Below are 12,689 nucleotides of genomic sequence, written 5' to 3'. Positions count from 1 at the left end.
ATTCCAAGATAGCTAAACCCTTGTCTCCAAGATAGCTAAACCCTTGTCTCCAAGATAGCTAAACCCTTGTCTCCAAGATAGCTAAACCCTTGTCTCCAAGATAGCTAAACCCTTGTCTCCAAGATAGCTAAACCCTTGTCTCCAAGATAGCTAAACCCTTGTCTTAAACTCTGGGTAGTGAAAGAATAAGCCCATGAAAGAAATTGAACATGTTTAATTCACTAAAACTTCATATGAAAGTTTCAGTATAGATTATTTTAAACCCAATACCATGTTTTAGAACAGTAATCTCAGTAGGAAATATGCTTACATGATTGCCATTGCTTGCTAGATAACTAGATAAATCGGTTGCCTAGCAACAAACATCTTAAGAAGATATTTGAGGAGATCGTAAGAAAATCATTCATTCTTAAGATATTGTTGAGTAATTGCACTTGCAAACTATTTTATGAACTTCCTAGTACCCCTGGTTGGGAACCACTGCAGGAGAGTATAGTCAAGTAGAGTATAGTTCAGTACAGTACATTATAGTGTAGTCAACTCTAGTGTGCTGTACTGTGTACTGTACTCTACTCCACTCTATTATACTCTACTGTACAGTACAGTACAGGAATGTACTTTACTGAACTATACTCTACTTTTCTTTACTGTACTACAATGAACAATACTCAACTTTTCTTTACAGATTTTTCCGATTTGGTAACAGAATTTCGAGTTTTAGTCACTTAATAATTCATAAACAAACTTGATATCAGTAAAAACACTATAATTCATCGATAGGTCTACCTTTACTTGTTACTTCTGTGAACTTTTATTATCCTCCCGAGGGAGAGAAATAATACAATATCTGAAAAATACGTGGGTTTTTGGTAATGGAATATCAAGGCACAAGGGCATTGTTTCTTAAACTTACAGAAGGTAGAAATGATCCTAAATAAAATATAAATGTTGATATTAGTTGGCAGGGGTGTCACGTCCTGACCATAGTGCTTATGTGTTTTGCTTGTTTTAGTGTTGGTCAGGACATGAGCTGGGTGGGCATTCTATGTTGTGTGTCTAGTTTGTCTGTTTCTGTGTTCGGCCAAATATGGTTCTCAATCAGAGGCAGCTGTCAATCGTTGTCCCTGATTGAGAATCATATATAGGTGGCTTGTTTTGTGTTGGGGATTTGTGGGTGGTTGTTTCCTGTCTCTGTGTTTGTGTTCTGCACCAGATAGGACTGTCTCGGTTTTCACGTTTGTTGTTTTGTATTGTTGTAAGTGTTCACAGTTCGTTAAATTAAACATGTTGAACACTAACTGCGCTGCATTTTGGTCCTCTCCTTCATCCCAGGAAGAAAGCCGTTACAAGGGGTCTTAAGACTTTCTGGTAGAAGTTTTCTAAGACTTCTTTTCCATCTTTTAGACAAGAAATCAAAGCCTTTGTTTATTTCACATTTTTAGGATGGAAAATAGTTGAAAAATGTATATGCCTTAATTCCCAAAAAATATAGACTCATAGTTTTCATTTGACACCCAATTTGACATGTTCCTATGAACTTCACTCGGTAGTGTGTGTTTTGCAACCGAGGACAGACAATTTTTCCGCGCTATGCGCTTCAGCACTCTCCGGTCCTGTTCTGTGAGCTTGTGTGGCCTACCACTTCGCGTCTGAGCCGTTGTTGCTCCTAGATGTTACCACTTCACAATAACAGCACTTACAGTTGACCGGGGCAGAAATGTGTGCAGGTGACGAACTGACTTGTTGGAAAGGTGGCATCCTATGACGGTGCCACGTTGAAAGTCACTCAGCTTGTCAATAAGGCTATTCTACTGCCAATGTTTGTCTATGGAGAGTGCATGGCCATGGGCTCCATTTTCCACACCTGTCAGCAATGGGTGTGGCTGAAATAGCTGAATCCACTAATTTGAAGGGGTGTCCACATACTTTTGTATATATAGTGTAGTTCTACCTGGAAACAAAAGGGTTCTCCTATGGGGACAGCCGAAGAACCCTTTTGGAACCCTTTTTACTAAGAGTAACTATGGCTTCTTCTCCTCTTTCTCCCTCTCTCCCTCCCTGTACCTCTCTTCCTGTGTTGCTGCCAGCTTCTCTCCCTCTCTGTCTTCCTATGCACTCAGCTTGTTTTTCTTCTTGCCTCTGCCTCCCTACCCTCCTTCTCTTCCTTGTTTCTCTCTCTTCCCCCCGTCTGTTGCTGTCTGGCTTGCTCCTGACTTGCTCTGCCTCCCTCCCTCTCTATTCCACTCTACCCTGCCTCTCTCTCTCCGTCTCTGTTGTTCCCCATCTCTTTCTCTGCTCTCTGTTCAGTGGTGCAACATGAGGCAGTCTGTGGCTATCTGTCTGTTTGGACTCTCAGCTCTGCTCCACGGTGAGTGACTTTCATTCCCTCTCTCTCTCTCTCTGTGTGTGTGTGTGTGTGTGTGTGAGTGTTGTGTATGTGTTTCTACGTGTACGTACAATATGTGCAAGTCCATTGATATTTGAGAACTCAACCACACAGTTCCAGCTGCATAGCAGAGAGAGAAGAGAGGAGAGGGAAAGGAACAGAGAGGGAGAAGAGGAGCAGGAATAGAGACAAGGGAGAGGAATGATCACAGAGCTTACAGGTTAGGATGCTGTTAGGATGCTGTTCACAGTTGTAAAATCCAACCCTCCTGTCTGTTTTAATCCGTTGTTGGTTGATCTGTTCCTCTCTGCACCAGCAGCAGTGTCTTAGATGGCTAACATCTTGTGACCGGATATTGATTTTGTACCATCTTGTGACTGCATATTGATATGGTACCACCTGGAATGCTCTTTCTGTGGGGTGATATTCACCAGAGTAATGCAATACATTGCAATACAACACAACAAATGAATCTCCACAAAGGCTGTTTACAAGCATTGTGGTACATAATAGCATATTACATACAAGCGCAACATGCTGTTATAAAGACTGTACTCTACTGTATGTGGGTCTACATTACATTCACTAGTTTTATATATTTTTTAATTCCTTTCTTTTACTTTTAGATTTGTGTGTATTGTTGTGAATTGTTAGATACTACTGCACTACACGCTACACCTGCAATAACATTTGCTAAATATGTGTATGTGACAAATAACATTAGATTTTCAGTTAGACATTGCTACCGAATTTCATCAACTGCACAGATACATTAAGTCTGATACAGTTGTGAAACAGGAATGAGTGAAGTCAGTCCACGATGGAGCTGCTAGAAGTGAGGTTCCTGGTCCTCCTGTCTGTCTGTCTGTCTGAGTGGAGGGTTTTAGTGTTTAATGCGTCACTATTTCCAGTGTGGAATAGATCAGATGTTTTAACGGCCACAGAAAGACTYGTCAATCCCTTTAAAGGTAGAGTCAGCGGAATGACGTTGCACAAGCAGCACCGCAGATATTACGATGAGCAAGATGCAAGACTTTGCTCTCACACAGTCACACACAGTATCTGCTTTTGTGCACAGGTTCGCTTCACGCTATTACAACGTGGTAGCCACTGGACCAAAAGAGGGGTTTAGCCTCACTCTCCAACATTCTTAGTTGTTGCGGAAATTGACCCACGATCCTGTTTACTTTGTTCAGCTACGTCATATTGCTGACTCTACCTTGAACAATTAATGGGCCTGTCTAGATACTATCTCCCTCTCTTCAGTCTCTCTCCTCTTGATTATCCTCTTTCTCCCTCTCTTCACTCTCTCTCTTCTTGATTCTCCTCATTCTCCTTCTCTCGCCTCATCTTTCTCCCTCTCTTCACTCTCTCCTCTTGATTCTCCTCTTTCACCCTCTCTTCACGTCCCCGCCCCCTGCCTCCTCCAGTCATCTATAAATCTCTGTACTCGTTTTCAAAACAGCTTTGTTTAAAACGATCTTGAACCCGTTCCATTCACATGCTCTTCTTTTTTTTGTGTATTTCTTCTCATCATGTTTTTATTATTCTCACTCGCTTCTGGATTCATATTTTCTTCTCCTACAGCTCATCTCTTCCCCCGTTTTAGATATTCCTTCCTCTCTATCTGTGCAATCATAGCACTTTCGTTCTACTGCCTTTCTCTATATATTTCTTCTCTCATTTTTCCAGGGGTGCAAATTTCACTGGGGACGGAGGGGTAAAATGACACACCCCACATTCTGAAAATGCATTTTTGTCCCCCAGTTTTATCATTGCAGCTGTGATCGAAAAAACAGCATCTGTGTGCTTTAGGACTATGCGGCACCTTAGAGCAGTTGGGTAGGCTGTTTGGAGGTTTAAGCCAGCTGGATTTAGGACCACGCGGACACTAACAGAGCAGGCGGACAGGCTGTGTGAAGGCCAAGCTTCTGAAAGGCTGGATGGACCAGCAACGGAAAGTTGAACAGAGGCAGGATGCTGTCACGCCACATGTGTTGCGCTCTTTCTCCGAGTTGTAAAAGCAAGCAGAGCAGAAACTGGCTACTCTTTACTCTTGACTTATGTACAGTTGAAGTCGGAAGTTTACATACACGTTAGCCAAATACATTTAAACTCAGTTTTTTCACAATTCCTGGCAATTTATCCTAGTAAAAAATTCCTGTCTTAGGTCAGTTAGGATCACCACTTTATTTTGAGAATGTGAAATGTCAGAATGATAGTAGAGAGAATGAGTTATTTCAGCTTTTATTTCTTTCATCACATTCCCAGTGGGTCAGAAGTTTACATACACCCAATTAGTATTTGGTAGCATTGCCTTTAAATTGTTTAACTTGGGTCAAATGTTTCGGGTAGCCTTCCACAAGCTTCCCACAATAAGTTGGGTGAATTTTGTCCCATTCCCCCTGACAGAGCTGGTGTAACTGAGTCAGGTTTGTAGGCCTCCTTGCTCGCACACGCCTTTTCAGTTCTGCCCCCCAAATTTTCTATAGGATGAGGTCAGGGCTTTGTGATGGCCACCCCAAAACCTTGACTTTGTTGTCAAAGGCCATTTTGTCACAACATTGGAAGTATGCTTGGGGTCATTGTCCATTTGGAAGACCCATTTGCGACCAAGCTTTAACTTCCTGACTGAGGTCTTGAGCTGTTGCTTCAATATATCCACATAATTTCCCCTTCCTCATGATGCCATCTATTTTGTGAAGTGCAACAGTCCCTCCTGCAGCAAAGCACACCCACAACATGATGCTGCCACCCCCGTGCTTCACGGTTGGGATGGTGTTCTTCGGCTTGCAAGCCTCCACCTTTTTCCTCCAAACATAACGATGGTCATTATGGCCAAAAATATATATTTTTGTTTCATCAGACCAGAGGACATTTCTCCAAAAAGTACGATCTTTGTCCCCATGTGTAGTTGCAAACCGTAGTCTGGCTTTTTTATGGCAGTTTTGGAGCAGTGACTTCTTCCTTGCTGAGCGGCCTTTCAGGTTATGTTGATATAGAACTTGTTTTACTGTAGATATAGATACTTCTGTACCTGTTTTCTCCAGCATCTTCACAAGGTCCTTTGCTGTTGTTCTGGGATTGATTTGCATTTTTCGCACCAAAGTGCGTTCATCTCTAGGAGACAGAATGCGTCTTCTTCCTGAGCGGTATGGCGGCTGCGTGGTCCCATGGTGTTAATACTTGCGTACTATTGTTTGTACAGATGAACGTGGTACCTTCAGGCGTTTGGAAATTGCTCCCAAGGATAAATCAGACTTGCGGAGGTATACAAAAGTTTTAGCTTAGCTGATTTCATTTGATTTTCCCATGATGTCAAGCAAAGAGACACTGAGTTTGTAGGTAGGCCTTGAAATACATCTACAGGTACACCTCCAATTGACTCAAATTATGTCAATTAGCCAATCAGAAGCTTCTAAAGCCATGACATAATTTTATGGAATTTTCCAAGCTGTTTAAAGGCACAGTCAACTTAGTGTATGTAAACTTCTGACTAACTGGAATTGTGATACAGTGAATTATAAGTGAAATAATCTGTCTGTAAACAATTGTTGGAAAAATTACTTGCGTCATGCACAAAGTAGATGTAATAACCGACTTGCCAAAACAATAGTTTGTTAACAAGAAATTTGTGGAGTGGTTGAAAAACACAAGTTTTCAATGAACTCCAACCTAAGTGTATGTAAACTTCCGACTTATATACAGTGGGGAGACAAGTATTTGGAATACTAGGCCATTTTTGCAGGTTTTACTACTTACAAAGCATGTAGAGGTCTGTAATTTTAATCATAGTGTGAGAGACGGAATCTAAAACAAAAATCCAGAAAATCACAATGTATGATTTTTAAGTAATTAAATTTTGCATTTTATTGCAATGACATAAGTATTTGATCACCTACCAACCAGTAACAATTCCGGCTCTCACAGACCCTGTTAGTTTTTCTTTAGAAGCCCTCCTGTTCTCCACTCATTACCTGTATTAACTGCACCTGTTTTGAACTCGTTACCTGGTATAAAAGACACCTGTCACACACTCAATCAAACACCGCCAACTCTCATACAATGGCCAAGACCAGAGAGCTTGTGTAAGAACATCAGGGGTAAAATTGTAGACTGCAAGAGGATGGCCAGGGATGAGCTACGCGAGAGACCAGAGTTGGTGAGAAGGAGCAACAACTTTGGCGCAAATTATTAGAAAATGGAAGAAGTATGCAAGATGACGTCAATCACCCTCGGTCTGGGGCTCCATGCAAGATCTCACCTCGTGGGCATCAATGATCATGAGGAAGGTGAGGGATCAGCCCAGAACTACACGGCAGGACCTGGTCAATGACCTGAAGAGAGCTGGGTCCACAGTCTCAACGAAACCATTAGTAACACACTACGCCGTCATGGATTAAAATCCTGCAGCGCACCGCAAGGTCCCCTGCTCTAAGCCAGCGCATGTCCAGGCCCGTCTGAAGTTTGCCATGACATACTTGGATGCCAGAGGAGGAATGGGAGAAGGTCATGTTGGTCTGATGAGACAAAAATAGAGCTTTTTGGTCTAAACTCCACTCGCCGTGTTTGGAGGAAGAAGAAGGATGAGTACAACCCCAAGAACACCATCCCACCGTGAGCATGGAGGTGGAAACATAATTCTTTGGGGATGCTTTTCTGCAAAGGGGACAGGACGACTGCAACCGTATTGAGGGGAGGATGGATGGGGCCATGTATCGCGAGAGATCTTGGCCACAACCTCCTTCCCTCAGTAAGAGCATTGAAGATGGGTCGTGGCTGGGTCTTCCAGCATGACAACGACCCGAAACACAACAGCCAGGGCAACTAAGGAGTGGCTCCGTAAGAAGCATCTCAAGGTCCTGGAGTGGCCTAGCCAGTCTCCAGACCTGAACCCAATAGAAAATCTTTGGAGGGGCTGAAAGTCCGTATTGCCCAGCGACAGCCCCGAAACCTGAAGGATCTGGAGAAGGTCTGTATGGAGGAGTGGGCCAAAATCCCTGCTGCAGTGTGTGCAAACCTGGTCAAGAACTACAGGAAACGTATGATCTCTGTATTGCAAACAAAGGTTTCTGTACCAAATATTAAGTTCTGCTTTTCTGATGTATCAAATACTTATGTCATGACAATAAAATGCTAATTAATTACTTAAAAATCATACAATGTGATTTCCTGGATTTTTGTTTTAGATTCCGTCTCTCACAGTTGAAGTGTACCTATGATAAAATTACAGACCTCTACATGCTTTGTAAGTAGGAAAACCTGCAAAAATCGGCAGTGTCTCAAGTACTTGTTTCTCCCACTGTATATATACACTACATGACCAAAAGTATGTGGACACCTGCTTGTTGAACATCTCATTCCAAGTCCCCCCACCAAAGTTTCACCCCTGCATTTTTTCCTTCTGTCTGCAGGAATGTAGCTGTCTCTTTGTAACTGTCCATTTTGTTCTCCTCTGTCTTCCTATTTTTTCCCTCTCGTCATTGCCTCCTCTCTCTCGCCACTCACCTCCCTCATCCTTTCCCTCCTTTCTACTCCTTATCCCCCTCCCCTCTCTCTCTCTCCTCCCCCTCTCATGTGTCTGAGCAGGGTCCCCACCAGCGTAATCTATTGAGGGAGCTACTGAGGGACTATAACCGTATGGAGAGACCTGTTGCCAACGACTCTCTACCACTCACTGTCCGATTCTCCTACACTCTCTTACAAGTCATGAATTGTGGTACGCTACCATGTTCTCTTACACACACACACCCACACACACAAACAACACACACACACACCAGCACACACACACACACACACACACACACACTCATTTAACTGTCTTCATCTTATTCCAGGATGAGAAAAACCAGATCCTCACCACTAATGCCTGGCTTCAGATGGTGAGGATGACCCTGCATGTGTGTCCATGCCCGCTAGTGTGTGTGTGTGTGTGTGTGTGGCTCCCTGGCTGCGTTTAGACAGGCAGCACAATTCTGATATTTCTTTCCACTTATTGGTATTTTGCTCTGAAAAAGATCTGATGTGAAAAGATCTGATGTGATTGTGGAAAAATATACCCATTAGTGAAAATATCAGAATTGGTCTGCCTGTGTAAACACAGCCTCTGTAACCTAATTCATTTATTGACTGGATTTGTATAGCAATGGTTTGACCACTACCTTCAGTGGAACCAGTCAGAGTACCCAGGAGTGAAAACCTTCGCTTCACTACTGACCAGGTCTGGATACCTGATATACTACTGTACAACAGGTGTGTAGGACAGACACACACACACACACACACACACACACACACACACACACACACACACATCACACTGATCTCGCTGATGCTTTCTTTTTTGTCCTTCTCAGTGCCCATGATAAGTTTGATGCCACCTTTAAGAGCTATGTGCTGGTCAACTCCAGTGGATTCTGTGAGTACCTACCCTCCAGGTAAGTCTAGAGATCAACCTTTCTCTCTTTTTATTCTTCCCTGACCTTCCCTCTCTCAATCATAGTTTAACATAGATATAGGGGAGAGTGGGGTAAGTTGAGACAAGGAGTAAAGTTGAGCACACTGGTTTCTAATAAATCATACACAACATTTATAATTTGATCAAATATTTAGGAAGATGTCATTTCAAGGAGTCTGAAGGAAGAAACTACAATGGAAAAAGTGGTAAGCAAGTTAGGTCCAAAAAAAGTCTTTTCACCAAGTCAAACAAATGTATTGTGTTAGAGGTTTCATGATGGCTGTCGTGTCTTTGACTATGCCAGATTGATTGCTATGACATGCTATTCTATAAAATAATTTCTCCGGTATCATTATTACCTGATTGAACTAATCATGTAAATATTAATTAACTAGAGAGGGACACCACGAAGAATATTTATAGAGCTGTTATCTTTCGAATAAACTCTTAAAGATTTTGTAATATTTTACTAAATAACAGTCACATTAATCGTCATTTTATTCAGTCTCATCTGAATGCTGTAAGTCCTTGATTATCTGCAAGAATCCTAGCTAACAAGTTGAATCAGCAATACAAAAATTGGGTTTTAATTATTTATTTACTAAATACCTAACTAATCACACAGAATCACACATATATACAATTAAATCATAACTTGATCACAAATTACGTCATACAGAAAAGTCCCTAGCGGGCGGAATAGATATGACAGCTTTGTTACACAAGGGAAAGGGGCGGGATTTTAGTGAAAGAGCGGGAGATTCGGAACAGGGCAAAAGCTGTGCTCTCGTAAATATAGTTTTTTTATGCATTCTAAAATACCGCCCATTGACAAGGAAAATGCAATACATATTTACTCTGAGCTGCGCTTCAGTAGGTTGGTGGTAGATGGAAGACCGTATCGCCAACCCGAGTCCTCTGTCCTTTGGAGGATGTCTCTGGTCTCTGGTAGTCACGGGATACTTTGTAGTACCCGTTGGTGTGTGGAAGACGGGGTACTCGGACTGTTCTTCCTAACCTGCGTTTGTAGCAGCTGTTGCCAACTCAACGGCTAGGAGATATCACTTCTGTAGTGAACACGAGTTCAAAGTTCATACCATCACCAATCAAAGTCCATGCTTGATGTTGGCTTCATCTAAAGTGATTATCTGAACCATTCTGACACTGGATCGTCAATCCTAGCATACCCGGAACAGGATGTTACCTTCTGGGAAAATGGCTTTTATAGTGAGGAGAGGGGTGTGTCTGAAAAGTCTATTACCCAGGTCTCTTCAAGGGGCGGGCCCCTGGTTCGAGCAGAGGAAAACTTATGAAAAGCACAGATCTCTCATTTGGAAGATAAAATTACATTTCATCTCTTCACAAATAATCTCATATTCAAACATTTGAATTAAACACAATTCCATGTGAATCCGATACCTCTGACGTTTAGACTTTTCACAGTAGAGTTTGGTCATTCTATCATTGATGAGAATGTGTCAGCGGGCAACCGAACTGACATAATATACCTTAAGTACCACCGCATATGTTCAGTTGGTTGGATTGCCAAAATATAGTTCATTTCCCCCCAACTTTCTGATGTTACCCAGATCTCTATGTTAACCCATGGGTTTCCTTATGTCACATCAGTTATAGTGGGGAGAGAGAAAGGGGGAAAGAGGTATTAATGACTGTCGTAAACCTACCCCCAACCCAACGTCATGACAGTCCCCCCATGTTGGGTTCAATCTTGCGATTAACCTGCATGTTGCAAACCAACATACAAATGACCGGTGGTTGTCCTGGTTGTGGACCCATCGTTATGGTCCCCATCTGGTGGTCGCTCCAGGTAGGGTTTTCGCGAATGAAAGAAGTCTGCTCCATGGCTGGGACAGCAGATGTCAGTTGGTGATTCGCTGTGGCAGTCCCTCTGGTGTGGTCGACCCGGGTAGGGTGTCTGCAATGAGAAGTCTGCTCCATGGCTGGACAGCAGATGTCCAGTTGGTGATCGCTGTTGCAGTCCCCCTCTGGTGTGGTTGACCCGGGTAGGGTGTCTGCCAATTGAAGAAGTCTGCTCCATGGCTGGGCAGCGGAGGTCCGGATTGGATCGCCGTTCCGGACCCGTCGTCTGGTCGTCCAAGACTGGAAGAGCTGGGCAGTAACTTAGGCAGATGTTAACAACGCACACACATCATGAAATATGTCATTACATTTTCCTCCCAAATGAGCGGCGTTTGGGCACTACTGATGGTTGTATGGGGAAGTTGTTTATGGCTCTATCACTTTCTACATGCGAAGAAAATGAAAACAAAATGAAATGAAAGCATAAACAAAACAAAAATATAGTTATGCCACCTTTAACCATCTAATTGGACTGTATTCTATCTACGTCCATGGTATTTGGCAAAATGACCCTATCATGGCATTGTCTAATGTCATATCTAGGGCTCTTCTAATTTGCGGGGTGTTGGTTTAGGGTACTATCCTAAGTTGATAACTAATGATACGTCTACAGCTTGTAGGCACTAGTTTTGGCAGTCTACACGGATGACCTATGGACTTCTGAGAAGAAAACTGGTGAGTGCTGTAGCTGTAGAGTTAAACGGCCTAAAATAACTGTTCAACTTTACTAAGGCTGGTATTTTGCTGGGGACCCTTAAGTGATCCTAGCATAAATCCTAATTGGATGTTCGTTGTACATGTGCGTTTATGCGTACGCAAGCACACATGTCAAGGGAAGGAAACCAAGTATCCTGGCAGATTACAACTTGTTTCAGAATGAGTTGACGTAGTCAGGTAATTTTCAGGTCAATGCCTGGAGGTCCAGTCAGAATTGGTGTCGAGGGAGTCTGTAGTGGTGTTACTACCAGTCACTGTCTTCCCCTATTGTAGTGGCAGTAGGTATGGAGAAGTATCTTCATAGCTATGTTATCACGGAGGAGCTAACCTCATGACGGAAGTACTTTAAGTATTAGACCAGTCGTACGTGGTGTGATCGTGGTTCCTGACTTCTAATAACTTTTCTCCTGAACGGAGGGTTCTATTTATTAGTGGCGTGTGTAACCATGGAAGAGTGCAATGGAGATTCCCTTCCCCGCGCTGCACTCTGAGTGACTCAGACTCAGTCGCTGTTATCAAGCAATTTAAGTGAGGTTACTAATCTCTTACTGAGTGTTGCTGGGCTGACTGTGGTATTGGTACTGGTACTCAAGGGGTCCAGTCGTCTAACCCGATTATTCTGAAATGTTATCCTACAGGAATACATGATTAGAGCATATTACTAGTTGTCTTGTAGTGACTACTACACATGGCAAGGAATGATTATTGTTGCCATTTGTTTTGGAGGTGGACAAGTCCACTGGACTTCCTTTACGACAGTGTGGTACACCTCAATAATATCTTAGATGTGTTCTAAGATAATCCCCGTCCTAGGGGCCTGTCTGCTCCTCACTGTTTCCAAATGGAAGTTACAAACTAGATTTGATTTATGCTCTGGCGGCCTCGTACGGTGTTGTCCCGTAGTCTCGACCCCCCACCGGCCTCGATAAGGCTCATCATGGTCTGGGCTACTATTCCCCCCTTTGCGTCTCGGGACCCCCCACCAGCATGTGGTGTTGGTATCCGAGGCGCAAACGAAGTTCGGACCCTATGTACGAGTTTCAGTGGCCGCGTTATGAGAATGGCTGTAACCTTTCAACCAAATCTCCTGGTGTTTGTGCTTCAACACCCTCAGTGGCTGTCGAGGTCTGTCAGTCACCACCGCGACCGCGTGTGGCAACCTCTTCAGTGCCTGCGAACTGAGACGACGGATATCGGTCTGTGATATCGCAAGTGTTTCACCAGTGGGAATCATCGGTCAGTTTG

The 12,689-nt window shown here is 43.1% G+C and overlaps 1 pseudogene; it reads left to right on the top strand.

Annotated features, from left to right (window-relative positions):
* Positions 1–2,097: 2,097 nt before the first annotated feature.
* The window catches only part of LOC112075074 (neuronal acetylcholine receptor subunit alpha-7-like), a 22,356-nt pseudogene continuing 11,764 nt past the window's right edge, over positions 2,098–12,689 (top strand).

The sequence above is a fragment of the Salvelinus sp. IW2-2015 genome, unplaced genomic scaffold (assembly GCF_002910315.2).
Source record: "Salvelinus sp. IW2-2015 unplaced genomic scaffold, ASM291031v2 Un_scaffold2971, whole genome shotgun sequence".
In the NCBI taxonomy this organism is placed as follows: Eukaryota; Metazoa; Chordata; class Actinopteri; order Salmoniformes; family Salmonidae; genus Salvelinus; species Salvelinus sp. IW2-2015.
This window is presented reverse-complemented; position numbering and strand designations above follow the sequence as displayed.